Source organism: Rhinoderma darwinii, unplaced genomic scaffold (assembly GCF_050947455.1).
Source record: "Rhinoderma darwinii isolate aRhiDar2 unplaced genomic scaffold, aRhiDar2.hap1 Scaffold_906, whole genome shotgun sequence".
Lineage (NCBI taxonomy): Eukaryota > Metazoa > Chordata > Amphibia > Anura > Rhinodermatidae > Rhinoderma > Rhinoderma darwinii.
Window position 1 is genome coordinate 1 of NW_027464478.1, and position 15350 is coordinate 15350.

At 48.0% G+C, this 15350-nt stretch overlaps 10 non-coding genes across 10 annotated transcripts; all 10 read right to left on the minus strand.

Moving 5' to 3' along the window:
• Positions 1–1185: 1185 nt before the first annotated feature.
• On the minus strand, positions 1186–1376 carry LOC142732351 (U2 spliceosomal RNA). The gene has a single exon (XR_012879549.1). It is a non-coding gene; the product is annotated as a U2 spliceosomal RNA (small nuclear RNA).
• A 1272-nt stretch (positions 1377–2648) lies between these two features.
• On the minus strand, positions 2649–2839 carry LOC142732388 (U2 spliceosomal RNA). The gene has a single exon (XR_012879583.1). It is a non-coding gene; the product is annotated as a U2 spliceosomal RNA (small nuclear RNA).
• Positions 2840–4115: 1276 nt separating this feature from the next.
• Positions 4116–4306, minus strand: LOC142732401 (U2 spliceosomal RNA). The gene has a single exon (XR_012879594.1). It is a non-coding gene; the product is annotated as a U2 spliceosomal RNA (small nuclear RNA).
• Positions 4307–5606: 1300 nt separating this feature from the next.
• On the minus strand, positions 5607–5797 carry LOC142732413 (U2 spliceosomal RNA). The gene has a single exon (XR_012879605.1). It is a non-coding gene; the product is annotated as a U2 spliceosomal RNA (small nuclear RNA).
• Positions 5798–7073: 1276 nt separating this feature from the next.
• On the minus strand, positions 7074–7264 carry LOC142732425 (U2 spliceosomal RNA). Its single transcript, XR_012879616.1, has one exon. It is a non-coding gene; the product is annotated as a U2 spliceosomal RNA (small nuclear RNA).
• Positions 7265–8548: 1284 nt separating this feature from the next.
• LOC142732358 (U2 spliceosomal RNA) lies at positions 8549–8739 on the minus strand. The gene has a single exon (XR_012879555.1). It is a non-coding gene; the product is annotated as a U2 spliceosomal RNA (small nuclear RNA).
• A 1280-nt stretch (positions 8740–10019) lies between these two features.
• Positions 10020–10210, minus strand: LOC142732370 (U2 spliceosomal RNA). Its single transcript, XR_012879566.1, has one exon. It is a non-coding gene; the product is annotated as a U2 spliceosomal RNA (small nuclear RNA).
• A 1292-nt stretch (positions 10211–11502) lies between these two features.
• LOC142732380 (U2 spliceosomal RNA) lies at positions 11503–11693 on the minus strand. The gene has a single exon (XR_012879575.1). It is a non-coding gene; the product is annotated as a U2 spliceosomal RNA (small nuclear RNA).
• Positions 11694–13001: 1308 nt separating this feature from the next.
• On the minus strand, positions 13002–13192 carry LOC142732371 (U2 spliceosomal RNA). Its single transcript, XR_012879567.1, has one exon. It is a non-coding gene; the product is annotated as a U2 spliceosomal RNA (small nuclear RNA).
• Positions 13193–14476: 1284 nt separating this feature from the next.
• On the minus strand, positions 14477–14667 carry LOC142732381 (U2 spliceosomal RNA). The gene has a single exon (XR_012879576.1). It is a non-coding gene; the product is annotated as a U2 spliceosomal RNA (small nuclear RNA).
• Between the last annotated feature and the right edge of the window lie 683 nt (positions 14668–15350).

The following is a 15350-nucleotide window of genomic DNA, read 5'->3' on the forward strand; positions in this document are numbered from 1 at the left end:
GCCCTGCAGGCTCACACACTCACAGCTACACGGGAGGTGAATAAAGGCCGGAGAGGAAGCCAGACAGGATTTGCTTCTTTTGCTTGCACCACAATGCAGTGCTGAAAGAGGAGGAATCTACATAAAAACGCCTTCCTGGCAACGCCCAAATGCCCTGCTGCCATGCAGATAAACACTGGCAGCGGCAGCAAGTGCATGCCCACAGCCACCCCTTGTTCCTTCACACCTTGTATCAGCTGTAATCCAGTCCAGTCCAGTGCTGCCTGCTGAGCAGCACTGACCAACACTGCCTGGGCCCAGGCTTTTATCTCTGAGGCCCCATTATGATGTCAGAAAGCTGGCTCTGGAATCCTGAGGGCTCCACTATGACACGTGCAAAGTTCCGTCTGAACTTTATATAAGACGGTGAGGCTCAGTCAGTCACTCAGTGTTGCCTGAGAGGGCAACACTGCAACAGCCGGCCGCCAGGCTGACTTTTTTTTGCACAGCTAGTTGCCTCCAGGAGGCCACAAGAGGGAGACAAGGGACTGCAAAATGGAAAATAGGCATCCACCAACTTTACAGACAACTTCTCCTTGCTCCTACAACCTCCATCCTTGCACAGTTTGTTATTCTTCTAGGTAACATAGTAACAAATCCAAATTGCTGCTCTCTTTGTAGGCAAGCAAGGCTTTGTTGCAACTGCAATTCTTACTTCTTCTTGAAATGTAGGGACGACAGTACATTCCATCACATCCATCTAGTGTACACAGGTAGGTCCATTGTGGCGGGCAGGCGAGCGGGCGGGCTGCTTTATTGGCTGTTTGCTGTTCCCCTACTCCACTCCACTATTTGACTGTTGTGCTGCATCAATCAATCAATCAATCAATCAATCAATCAATCAATCAGTGGCTGGCTCAGGTGCAGCTCTTTAACTTACCTAAAAGGGAGGGCGGAGAGAAGACAAGGAAGGTGAATGAGGTGTTCCAATGTGAAATGCCGGAAACACAGAAACACAGACGACACACAACAAGAGGTGGCAATCTATTCATTAATTGCATTTAATCAATGAGCTCATTATCACTCATGCATTGTCCAACAGGTGTTGAAATAATGGGATTAAAAGGGGAGATCCCTTCAGAAAGACAGAAACAATAGCAAAGACAAAAAACACTTTTGGAATCTGCTTTTAGTCAACACATAAGGAAAGGGTGCACCGGTCCTGGAAATACTGCAATACCAGGTCAATGCGTGGAGTGGACAGAGCAAGCTCTATTTCCATCTCCCTGTTCTAAAAATCCATTTAATATATGGTCCCCAGATAGGGGACGTATCAGATATTAAACTGATAAGAACAGATACTACACTTGATCTTAGCCAAAAGGCCGAGAAGCGATAACCCGAACGGGCCGCGCGTTGCCCGAGCCTGCCCGATACTGCTGTTCAGCCCTTGCAGCGATTCAGCCTACTTCTAGGCAATTCCATGGGGCCCTGCAGGCTCACACACTCACAGCTACACGGGAGGTGAATAAAGGCCGGAGAGGAAGCCAGACAGGATTTGCTTCTTTTGCTTGCACCACAATGCAGTGCTGAAAGAGGAGGAATCTACATAAAAACGCCTTCCTGGCAACGCCCAAATGCCCTGCTGCCATGCAGATAAACACTGGCAGCGGCAGCAAGTGCATGCCCACAGCCACCCCTTGTTCCTTCACACCTTGTATCAGCTGTAATCCAGTCCAGTCCAGTGCTGCCTGCTGAGCAGCACTGACCAACACTGCCTGGGCCCAGGCTTTTATCTCTGAGGCCCCATTATGATGTCAGAAAGCTGGCTCTGGAATCCTGAGGGCTCCACTATGACACGTGCAAAGTTCCGTCTGAACTTTATATAAGACGGTGAGGCTCAGTCAGTCACTCAGTGTTGCCTGAGAGGGCAACACTGCAACAGCCGGCCGCCAGGCTGTCTTTTTTTTGCACAGCTAGTTGCCTCCAGGAGGCCACAAGAGGGAGACAAGGGACTGCAAAATGGAAAATAGGCATCCACCAACTTTACAGACAACTTCTCCTTGCTCCTACAACATCCATCCTTGCACAGTTTGTTATTCTTCTAGGTAACATAGTAATAAATCCAAATTGCTGCTCTCTTTGTAGGCAAGCAAGGCTTTGTTGCAACTGCAATTCTTACTTCTTCTTGAAATGTAGGGACGACAGTACATTCCATCACATCCATCTAGTGTACACAGGTAGGTCCATTGTGGCGGGCAGGCGAGCGGGCGGGCTGCTTTATTGGCTGTTTGCTGTTCCCCTACTCCACTCCACTATTTGACTGTTGTGCTGCATCAATCAATCAATCAATCAATCAATCAATCAATCAGTGGCTGGCTCAGGTGCAGCTCTTTAACTTACCTAAAAGGGAGGGCGGAGAGAAGACAAGGAAGGTGAATGAGGTGTTCCAATGTGAAATGCCGGAAACACAGAAACACAGACGACACACAACAAGAGGTGGCAATCTATTCATTAATTGCATTTAATCAATGAGCTCATTATCACTCATGCATTGTCCAACAGGTGTTGAAATAATGGGATTAAAAGGGGAGATCCCTTCAGAAAGACAGAAACAATAGCAAAGACAAAAAACACTTTTGGAATCTGCTTTTAGTCAACACATAAGGAAAGGGTGCACCGGTCCTGGAAATACTGCAATACCAGGTCAATGCGTGGAGTGGACAGAGCAAGCTCTATTTCCATCTCCCTGTTCTAAAAATCCATTTAATATATGGTCCCCAGATAGGGGACGTATCAGATATTAAACTGATAAGAACAGATACTACACTTGATCTTAGCCAAAAGGCCGAGAAGCGATAACCCGAACGGGCCGCGCGTTGCCCGAGCCTGCCCGATACTGCTGTTCAGCCCTTGCAGCGATTCAGCCTACTTCTAGGCAATTCCATGGGGCCCTGCAGGCTCACACACTCACAGCTACACGGGAGGTGAATAAAGGCCGGAGAGGAAGCCAGACAGGATTTGCTTCTTTTGCTTGCACCACAATGCAGTGCTGAAAGAGGAGGAATCTACATAAAAACGCCTTCCTGGCAACGCCCAAATGCCCTGCTGCCATGCAGATAAACACTGGCAGCGGCAGCAAGTGCATGCCCACAGCCACCCCTTGTTCCTTCACACCTTGTATCAGCTGTAATCCAGTCCAGTCCAGTGCTGCCTGCTGAGCAGCACTGACCAACACTGCCTGGGCCCAGGCTTTTATCTCTGAGGCCCCATTATGATGTCAGAAAGCTGGCTCTGGAATCCTGAGGGCTCCACTATGACACGTGCAAAGTTCCGTCTGAACTTTATATAAGACGGTGAGGCTCAGTCAGTCACTCAGTGTTGCCTGAGAGGGCAACACTGCAACAGCCGGCCGCCAGGCTGTCTTTTTTTTGCACAGCTAGTTGCCTCCAGGAGGCCACAAGAGGGAGACAAGGGACTGCAAAATGGAAAATAGGCATCCACCAACTTTACAGACAACTTCTCCTTGCTCCTACAACCTCCATCCTTGCACAGTTTGTTATTCTTCTAGGTAACATAGTAACAAATCCAAATTGCTGCTCTCTTTGTAGGCAAGCAAGGCTTTGTTGCAACTGCAATTCTTACTTCTTCTTGAAATGTAGGGACGACAGTACATTCCATCACATCCATCTAGTGTACACAGGTAGGTCCATTGTGGCGGGCAGGCGAGCGGGCGGGCTGCTTTATTGGCTGTTTGCTGTTCCCCTACTCCACTCCACTATTTGACTGTTGTGCTGCATCAATCAATCAATCAATCAATCAATCAATCAATCAATCAGTGGCTGGCTCAGGTGCAGCTCTTTAACTTACCTAAAAGGGAGGGCGGAGAGAAGACAAGGAAGGTGAATGAGGTGTTCCAATGTGAAATGCCGGAAACACAGAAACACAGACGACACACAACAAGAGGTGGCAATCTATTCATTAATTGCATTTAATCAATGAGCTCATTATCACTCATGCATTGTCCAACAGGTGTTGAAATAATGGGATTAAAAGGGGAGATCCCTTCAGAAAGACAGAAACAATAGCAAAGACAAAAAACACTTTTGGAATCTGCTTTTAGTCAACACATAAGGAAAGGGTGCACCGGTCCTGGAAATACTGCAATACCAGGTCAATGCGTGGAGTGGACAGAGCAAGCTCTATTTCCATCTCCCTGTTCTAAAAATCCATTTAATATATGGTCCCCAGATAGGGGACGTATCAGATATTAAACTGATAAGAACAGATACTACACTTGATCTTAGCCAAAAGGCCGAGAAGCGATAACCCGAACGGGCCGCGCGTTGCCCGAGCCTGCCCGATACTGCTGTTCAGCCCTTGCAGCGATTCAGCCTACTTCTAGGCAATTCCATGGGGCCCTGCAGGCTCACACACTCACAGCTACACGGGAGGTGAATAAAGGCCGGAGAGGAAGCCAGACAGGACTTGCTTCTTTTGCTTGCACCACAATGCAGTGCTGAAAGAGGAGGAATCTACATAAAAACGCCTTCCTGGCAACGCCCAAATGCCCTGCTGCCATGCAGATAAACACTGGCAGCGGCAGCAAGTGCATGCCCACAGCCACCCCTTGTTCCTTCACACCTTGTATCAGCTGTAATCCAGTCCAGTCCAGTGCTGCCTGCTGAGCAGCACTGACCAACACTGCCTGGGCCCAGGCTTTTATCTCTGAGGCCCCATTATGATGTCAGAAAGCTGGCTCTGGAATCCTGAGGGCTCCACTATGACACGTGCAAAGTTCCGTCTGAACTTTATATAAGACGGTGAGGCTCAGTCAGTCACTCAGTGTTGCCTGAGAGGGCAACACTGCAACAGCCGGCCGCCAGGCTGTCTTTTTTTTGCACAGCTAGTTGCCTCCAGGAGGCCACAAGAGGGAGACAAGGGACTGCAAAATGGAAAATAGGCATCCACCAACTTTACAGACAACTTCTCCTTGCTCCTACAACCTCCATCCTTGCACAGTTTGTTATTCTTCTAGGTAACATAGTAACAAATCCAAATTGCTGCTCTCTTTGTAGGCAAGCAAGGCTTTGTTGCAACTGCAATTCTTACTTCTTCTTGAAATGTAGGGACGACAGTACATTCCATCACATCCATCTAGTGTACACAGGTAGGTCCATTGTGGCGGGCAGGCGAGCGGGCGGGCTGCTTTATTGGCTGTTTGCTGTTCCCCTACTCCACTCCACTATTTGACTGTTGTGCTGCATCAATCAATCAATCAATCAATCAATCAATCAATCAATCAATCAATCAATCAATCAATCAATCAGTGGCTGGCTCAGGTGCAGCTCTTTAACTTACCTAAAAGGGAGGGCGGAGAGAAGACAAGGAAGGTGAATGAGGTGTTCCAATGTGAAATGCCGGAAACACAGAAACACAGACGACACACAACAAGAGGTGGCAATCTATTCATTAATTGCATTTAATCAATGAGCTCATTATCACTCATGCATTGTCCAACAGGTGTTGAAATAATGGGATTAAAAGGGGAGATCCCTTCAGAAAGACAGAAACAATAGCAAAGACAAAAAACACTTTTGGAATCTGCTTTTAGTCAACACATAAGGAAAGGGTGCACCGGTCCTGGAAATACTGCAATACCAGGTCAATGCGTGGAGTGGACAGAGCAAGCTCTATTTCCATCTCCCTGTTCTAAAAATCCATTTAATATATGGTCCCCAGATAGGGGACGTATCAGATATTAAACTGATAAGAACAGATACTACACTTGATCTTAGCCAAAAGGCCGAGAAGCGATAACCCGAACGGGCCGCGCGTTGCCCGAGCCTGCCCGATACTGCTGTTCAGCCCTTGCAGCGATTCAGCCTACTTCTAGGCAATTCCATGGGGCCCTGCAGGCTCACACACTCACAGCTACACGGGAGGTGAATAAAGGCCGGAGAGGAAGCCAGACAGGATTTGCTTCTTTTGCTTGCACCACAATGCAGTGCTGAAAGAGGAGGAATCTACATAAAAACGCCTTCCTGGCAACGCCCAAATGCCCTGCTGCCATGCAGATAAACACTGGCAGCGGCAGCAAGTGCATGCCCACAGCCACCCCTTGTTCCTTCACACCTTGTATCAGCTGTAATCCAGTCCAGTCCAGTGCTGCCTGCTGAGCAGCACTGACCAACACTGCCTGGGCCCAGGCTTTTATCTCTGAGGCCCCATTATGATGTCAGAAAGCTGGCTCTGGAATCCTGAGGGCTCCACTATGACACGTGCAAAGTTCCGTCTGAACTTTATATAAGACGGTGAGGCTCAGTCAGTCACTCAGTGTTGCCTGAGAGGGCAACACTGCAACAGCCGGCCGCCAGGCTGTCTTTTTTTTGCACAGCTAGTTGCCTCCAGGAGGCCACAAGAGGGAGACAAGGGACTGCAAAATGGAAAATAGGCATCCACCAACTTTACAGACAACTTCTCCTTGCTCCTACAACCTCCATCCTTGCACAGTTTGTTATTCTTCTAGGTAACATAGTAACAAATCCAAATTGCTGCTCTCTTTGTAGGCAAGCAAGGCTTTGTTGCAACTGCAATTCTTACTTCTTCTTGAAATGTAGGGACGACAGTACATTCCATCACATCCATCTAGTGTACACAGGTAGGTCCATTGTGGCGGGCAGGCGAGCGGGCGGGCTGCTTTATTGGCTGTTTGCTGTTCCCCTACTCCACTCCACTATTTGACTGTTGTGCTGCATCAATCAATCAATCAATCAATCAATCAATCAATCAATCAGTGGCTGGCTCAGGTGCAGCTCTTTAACTTACCTAAAAGGGAGGGCGGAGAGAAGACAAGGAAGGTGAATGAGGTGTTCCAATGTGAAATGCCGGAAACACAGAAACACAGACGACACACAACAAGAGGTGGCAATCTATTCATTAATTGCATTTAATCAATGAGCTCATTATCACTCATGCATTGTCCAACAGGTGTTGAAATAATGGGATTAAAAGGGGAGATCCCTTCAGAAAGACAGAAACAATAGCAAAGACAAAAAACACTTTTGGAATCTGCTTTTAGTCAACACATAAGGAAAGGGTGCACCGGTCCTGGAAATACTGCAATACCAGGTCAATGCGTGGAGTGGACAGAGCAAGCTCTATTTCCATCTCCCTGTTCTAAAAATCCATTTAATATATGGTCCCCAGATAGGGGACGTATCAGATATTAAACTGATAAGAACAGATACTACACTTGATCTTAGCCAAAAGGCCGAGAAGCGATAACCCGAACGGGCCGCGCGTTGCCCGAGCCTGCCCGATACTGCTGTTCAGCCCTTGCAGCGATTCAGCCTACTTCTAGGCAATTCCATGGGGCCCTGCAGGCTCACACACTCACAGCTACACGGGAGGTGAATAAAGGCCGGAGAGGAAGCCAGACAGGATTTGCTTCTTTTGCTTGCACCACAATGCAGTGCTGAAAGAGGAGGAATCTACATAAAAACGCCTTCCTGGCAACGCCCAAATGCCCTGCTGCCATGCAGATAAACACTGGCAGCGGCAGCAAGTGCATGCCCACAGCCACCCCTTGTTCCTTCACACCTTGTATCAGCTGTAATCCAGTCCAGTCCAGTGCTGCCTGCTGAGCAGCACTGACCAACACTGCCTGGGCCCAGGCTTTTATCTCTGAGGCCCCATTATGATGTCAGAAAGCTGGCTCTGGAATCCTGAGGGCTCCACTATGACACGTGCAAAGTTCCGTCTGAACTTTATATAAGACGGTGAGGCTCAGTCAGTCACTCAGTGTTGCCTGAGAGGGCAACACTGCAACAGCCGGCCGCCAGGCTGTCTTTTTTTTGCACAGCTAGTTGCCTCCAGGAGGCCACAAGAGGGAGACAAGGGACTGCAAAATGGAAAATAGGCATCCACCAACTTTACAGACAACTTCTCCTTGCTCCTACAACCTCCATCCTTGCACAGTTTGTTATTCTTCTAGGTAACATAGTAACAAATCCAAATTGCTGCTCTCTTTGTAGGCAAGCAAGGCTTTGTTGCAACTGCAATTCTTACTTCTTCTTGAAATGTAGGGACGACAGTACATTCCATCACATCCATCTAGTGTACACAGGTAGGTCCATTGTGGCGGGCAGGCGAGCGGGCGGGCTGCTTTATTGGCTGTTTGCTGTTCCCCTACTCCACTCCACTATTTGACTGTTGTGCTGCATCAATCAATCAATCAATCAATCAATCAATCAATCAATCAATCAATCAGTGGCTGGCTCAGGTGCAGCTCTTTAACTTACCTAAAAGGGAGGGCGGAGAGAAGACAAGGAAGGTGAATGAGGTGTTCCAATGTGAAATGCCGGAAACACAGAAACACAGACGACACACAACAAGAGGTGGCAATCTATTCATTAATTGCATTTAATCAATGAGCTCATTATCACTCATGCATTGTCCAACAGGTGTTGAAATAATGGGATTAAAAGGGGAGATCCCTTCAGAAAGACAGAAACAATAGCAAAGACAAAAAACACTTTTGGAATCTGCTTTTAGTCAACACATAAGGAAAGGGTGCACCGGTCCTGGAAATACTGCAATACCAGGTCAATGCGTGGAGTGGACAGAGCAAGCTCTATTTCCATCTCCCTGTTCTAAAAATCCATTTAATATATGGTCCCCAGATAGGGGACGTATCAGATATTAAACTGATAAGAACAGATACTACACTTGATCTTAGCCAAAAGGCCGAGAAGCGATAACCCGAACGGGCCGCGCGTTGCCCGAGCCTGCCCGATACTGCTGTTCAGCCCTTGCAGCGATTCAGCCTACTTCTAGGCAATTCCATGGGGCCCTGCAGGCTCACACACTCACAGCTACACGGGAGGTGAATAAAGGCCGGAGAGGAAGCCAGACAGGATTTGCTTCTTTTGCTTGCACCACAATGCAGTGCTGAAAGAGGAGGAATCTACATAAAAACGCCTTCCTGGCAACGCCCAAATGCCCTGCTGCCATGCAGATAAACACTGGCAGCGGCAGCAAGTGCATGCCCACAGCCACCCCTTGTTCCTTCACACCTTGTATCAGCTGTAATCCAGTCCAGTCCAGTGCTGCCTGCTGAGCAGCACTGACCAACACTGCCTGGGCCCAGGCTTTTATCTCTGAGGCCCCATTATGATGTCAGAAAGCTGGCTCTGGAATCCTGAGGGCTCCACTATGACACGTGCAAAGTTCCGTCTGAACTTTATATAAGACGGTGAGGCTCAGTCAGTCACTCAGTGTTGCCTGAGAGGGCAACACTGCAACAGCCGGCCGCCAGGCTGTCTTTTTTTTGCACAGCTAGTTGCCTCCAGGAGGCCACAAGAGGGAGACAAGGGACTGCAAAATGGAAAATAGGCATCCACCAACTTTACAGACAACTTCTCCTTGCTCCTACAACCTCCATCCTTGCACAGTTTGTTATTCTTCTAGGTAACATAGTAACAAATCCAAATTGCTGCTCTCTTTGTAGGCAAGCAAGGCTTTGTTGCAACTGCAATTCTTACTTCTTCTTGAAATGTAGGGACGACAGTACATTCCATCACATCCATCTAGTGTACACAGGTAGGTCCATTGTGGCGGGCAGGCGAGCGGGCGGGCTGCTTTATTGGCTGTTTGCTGTTCCCCTACTCCACTCCACTATTTGACTGTTGTGCTGCATCAATCAATCAATCAATCAATCAATCAATCAATCAATCAATCAGTGGCTGGCTCAGGTGCAGCTCTTTAACTTACCTAAAAGGGAGGGCGGAGAGAAGACAAGGAAGGTGAATGAGGTGTTCCAATGTGAAATGCCGGAAACACAGAAACACAGACGACACACAACAAGAGGTGGCAATCTATTCATTAATTGCATTTAATCAATGAGCTCATTATCACTCATGCATTGTCCAACAGGTGTTGAAATAATGGGATTAAAAGGGGAGATCCCTTCAGAAAGACAGAAACAATAGCAAAGACAAAAAACACTTTTGGAATCTGCTTTTAGTCAACACATAAGGAAAGGGTGCACCGGTCCTGGAAATACTGCAATACCAGGTCAATGCGTGGAGTGGACAGAGCAAGCTCTATTTCCATCTCCCTGTTCTAAAAATCCATTTAATATATGGTCCCCAGATAGGGGACGTATCAGATATTAAACTGATAAGAACAGATACTACACTTGATCTTAGCCAAAAGGCCGAGAAGCGATAACCCGAACGGGCCGCGCGTTGCCCGAGCCTGCCCGATACTGCTGTTCAGCCCTTGCAGCGATTCAGCCTACTTCTAGGCAATTCCATGGGGCCCTGCAGGCTCACACACTCACAGCTACACGGGAGGTGAATAAAGGCCGGAGAGGAAGCCAGACAGGATTTGCTTCTTTTGCTTGCACCACAATGCAGTGCTGAAAGAGGAGGAATCTACATAAAAACGCCTTCCTGGCAACGCCCAAATGCCCTGCTGCCATGCAGATAAACACTGGCAGCGGCAGCAAGTGCATGCCCACAGCCACCCCTTGTTCCTTCACACCTTGTATCAGCTGTAATCCAGTCCAGTCCAGTGCTGCCTGCTGAGCAGCACTGACCAACACTGCCTGGGCCCAGGCTTTTATCTCTGAGGCCCCATTATGATGTCAGAAAGCTGGCTCTGGAATCCTGAGGGCTCCACTATGACACGTGCAAAGTTCCGTCTGAACTTTATATAAGACGGTGAGGCTCAGTCAGTCACTCAGTGTTGCCTGAGAGGGCAACACTGCAACAGCCGGCCGCCAGGCTGTCTTTTTTTTGCACAGCTAGTTGCCTCCAGGAGGCCACAAGAGGGAGACAAGGGACTGCAAAATGGAAAATAGGCATCCACCAACTTTACAGACAACTTCTCCTTGCTCCTACAACCTCCATCCTTGCACAGTTTGTTATTCTTCTAGGTAACATAGTAACAAATCCAAATTGCTGCTCTCTTTGTAGGCAAGCAAGGCTTTGTTGCAACTGCAATTCTTACTTCTTCTTGAAATGTAGGGACGACAGTACATTCCATCACATCCATCTAGTGTACACAGGTAGGTCCATTGTGGCGGGCAGGCGAGCGGGCGGGCTGCTTTATTGGCTGTTTGCTGTTCCCCTACTCCACTCCACTATTTGACTGTTGTGCTGCATCAATCAATCAATCAATCAATCAATCAATCAATCAATCAATCAATCAATCAATCAGTGGCTGGCTCAGGTGCAGCTCTTTAACTTACCTAAAAGGGAGGGCGGAGAGAAGACAAGGAAGGTGAATGAGGTGTTCCAATGTGAAATGCCGGAAACACAGAAACACAGACGACACACAACAAGAGGTGGCAATCTATTCATTAATTGCATTTAATCAATGAGCTCATTATCACTCATGCATTGTCCAACAGGTGTTGAAATAATGGGATTAAAAGGGGAGATCCCTTCAGAAAGACAGAAACAATAGCAAAGACAAAAAACACTTTTGGAATCTGCTTTTAGTCAACACATAAGGAAAGGGTGCACCGGTCCTGGAAATACTGCAATACCAGGTCAATGCGTGGAGTGGACAGAGCAAGCTCTATTTCCATCTCCCTGTTCTAAAAATCCATTTAATATATGGTCCCCAGATAGGGGACGTATCAGATATTAAACTGATAAGAACAGATACTACACTTGATCTTAGCCAAAAGGCCGAGAAGCGATAACCCGAACGGGCCGCGCGTTGCCCGAGCCTGCCCGATACTGCTGTTCAGCCCTTGCAGCGATTCAGCCTACTTCTAGGCAATTCCATGGGGCCCTGCAGGCTCACACACTCACAGCTACACGGGAGGTGAATAAAGGCCGGAGAGGAAGCCAGAGAGGATTTGCTTCTTTTGCTTGCACCACAATGCAGTGCTGAAAGAGGAGGAATCTACATAAAAACGCCTTCCTGGCAACGCCCAAATGCCCTGCTGCCATGCAGATAAACACTGGCAGCGGCAGCAAGTGCATGCCCACAGCCACCCCTTGTTCCTTCACACCTTGTATCAGCTGTAATCCAGTCCAGTCCAGTGCTGCCTGCTGAGCAGCACTGACCAACACTGCCTGGGCCCAGGCTTTTATCTCTGAGGCCCCATTATGATGTCAGAAAGCTGGCTCTGGAATCCTGAGGGCTCCACTATGACACGTGCAAAGTTCCGTCTGAACTTTATATAAGACGGTGAGGCTCAGTCAGTCACTCAGTGTTGCCTGAGAGGGCAACACTGCAACAGCCGGCCGCCAGGCTGTCTTTTTTTTGCACAGCTAGTTGCCTCCAGGAGGCCACAAGAGGGAGACAAGGGACTGCAAAATGGAAAATAGGCATCCACCAACTTTACAGACAACTTCTCCTTGCTCCTACAACCTCCATCCTTGCACAGTTTGTTATTCTTCTAGGTAACATAGTAACAAATCCAAATTGCTGCTCTCTTTGTAGGCAAGCAAGGCTTTGTTGCAACTGCAATTCTTACTTCTTCTTGAAATGTAGGGACGACAGTACATTCCATCACATCCATCTAGTGTACACAGGTAGGTCCATTGTGGCGGGCAGGCGAGCGGGCGGGCTGCTTTATTGGCTGTTTGCTGTTCCCCTACTCCACTCTACTATTTGACTGTTGTGCTGCATCAATCAATCAATCAATCAATCAATCAATCAATCAATCAATCAATCAATCAATCAATCAATCAATCAATCAGTGGCTGGCTCAGGTGCAGCTCTTTAACTTACCTAAAAGGGAGGGCGGAGAGAAGACAAGGAAGGTGAATGAGGTGTTCCAATGTGAAATGCCGGAAACACAGAAACACAGACGACACACAACAAGAGGTGGCAATCTATTCATTAATTGCATTTAATCAATGAGCTCATTATCACTCATGCATTGTCCAACAGGTGTTGAAATAATGGGATTAAAAGGGGAGATCCCTTCAGAAAGACAGAAACAATAGCAAAGACAAAAAACACTTTTGGAATCTGCTTTTAGTCAACACATAAGGAAATGGTGCACCGGTCCTGGAAATACTGCAATACCAGGTCAATGCGTGGAGTGGACAGAGCAAGCTCTATTTCCATCTCCCTGTTCTAAAAATCCATTTAATATATGGTCCCCAGATAGGGGACGTATCAGATATTAAACTGATAAGAACAGATACTACACTTGATCTTAGCCAAAAGGCCGAGAAGCGATAACCCGAACGGGCCGCGCGTTGCCCGAGGCTGCCCGATACTGCTGTTCAGCCCTTGCAGCGATTCAGCCTACTTCTAGGCAATTCCATGGGGCCCTGCAGGCTCACACACTCACAGCTACACGGGAGGTGAATAAAGGCCGGAGAGGAAGCCAGACAGGATTTGCTTCTTTTGCTTGCACCACAATGCAGTGCTGAAAGAGGAGGAATCTACATAAAAACGCCTTCCTGGCAACGCCCAAATGCCCTGCTGCCATGCAGATAAACACTGGCAGCGGCAGCAAGTGCATGCCCACAGCCACCCCTTGTTCCTTCACACCTTGTATCAGCTGTAATCCAGTCCAGTCCAGTGCTGCCTGCTGAGCAGCACTGACCAACACTGCCTGGGCCCAGGCTTTTATCTCTGAGGCCCCATTATGATGTCAGAAAGCTGGCTCTGGAATCCTGAGGGCTCCACTATGACACGTGCAAAGTTCCGTCTGAACTTTATATAAGACGGTGAGGCTCAGTCAGTCACTCAGTGTTGCCTGAGAGGGCAACACTGCAACAGCCGGCCGCCAGGCTGTCTTTTTTTTGCACAGCTAGTTGCCTCCAGGAGGCCACAAGAGGGAGACAAGGGACTGCAAAATGGAAAATAGGCATCCACCAACTTTACAGACAACTTCTCCTTGCTCCTACAACCTCCATCCTTGCACAGTTTGTTATTCTTCTAGGTAACATAGTAACAAATCCAAATTGCTGCTCTCTTTGTAGGCAAGCAAGGCTTTGTTGCAACTGCAATTCTTACTTCTTCTTGAAATGTAGGGACGACAGTACATTCCATCACATCCATCTAGTGTACACAGGTAGGTCCATTGTGGCGGGCAGGCGAGCGGGCGGGCTGCTTTATTGGCTGTTTGCTGTTCCCCTACTCCACTCCACTATTTGACTGTTGTGCTGCATCAATCAATCAATCAATCAATCAATCAATCAATCAATCAATCAATCAGTGGCTGGCTCAGGTGCAGCTCTTTAACTTACCTAAAAGGGAGGGCGGAGAGAAGACAAGGAAGGTGAATGAGGTGTTCCAATGTGAAATGCCGGAAACACAGAAACACAGACGACACACAACAAGAGGTGGCAATCTATTCATTAATTGCATTTAATCAATGAGCTCATTATCACTCATGCATTGTCCAACAGGTGTTGAAATAATGGGATTAAAAGGGGAGATCCCTTCAGAAAGACAGAAACAATAGCAAAGACAAAAAACACTTTTGGAATCTGCTTTTAGTCAACACATAAGGAAAGGGTGCACCGGTCCTGGAAATACTGCAATACCAGGTCAATGCGTGGAGTGGACAGAGCAAGCTCTATTTCCATCTCCCTGTTCTAAAAATCCATTTAATATATGGTCCCCAGATAGGGGACGTATCAGATATTAAACTGATAAGAACAGATACTACACTTGATCTTAGCCAAAAGGCCGAGAAGCGATAACCCGAACGGGCCGCGCGTTGCCCGAGCCTGCCCGATACTGCTGTTCAGCCCTTGCAGCGATTCAGCCTACTTCTAGGCAATTCCATGGGGCCCTGCAGGCTCACACACTCACAGCTACACGGGAGGTGAATAAAGGCCGGAGAGGAAGCCAGACAGGATTTGCTTCTTTTGCTTGCACCACAATGCAGTGCTGAAAGAGGAGGAATCTACATAAAAACGCCTTCCTGGCAACGCCCAAATGCCCTGCTGCCATGCAGATAAACACTGGCAGCGGCAGCAAGTGCATGCCCACAGCCACCCCTTGTTCCTTCACACCTTGTATCAGCTGTAATCCAGTCCAGTCCAGTGCTGCCTGCTGAGCAGCACTGATCAACACTGCCTGGGCCCAGGCTTTTATCTCTGAGGCCCCATTATGATGTCAGAAAGCTGGCTCTGGAATCCTGAGGGCTCCACTATGACACGTGCAAAGTTCCGTCTGAACTTTATATAAGACGGTGAGGCTCAGTCAGTCACTCAGTGTTGCCTGAGAGGGCAACACTGCAACAGCCGGCCGCCAGGCTGTCTTTTTTTTGCACAGCTAGTTGCCTCCAGGAGGCCACAAGAGGGAGACAAGGGACTGCAAAATGGAAAATAGGCATCCACCAACTTTACAGACAACTTCTCCTTGCTCCTACAACCTCC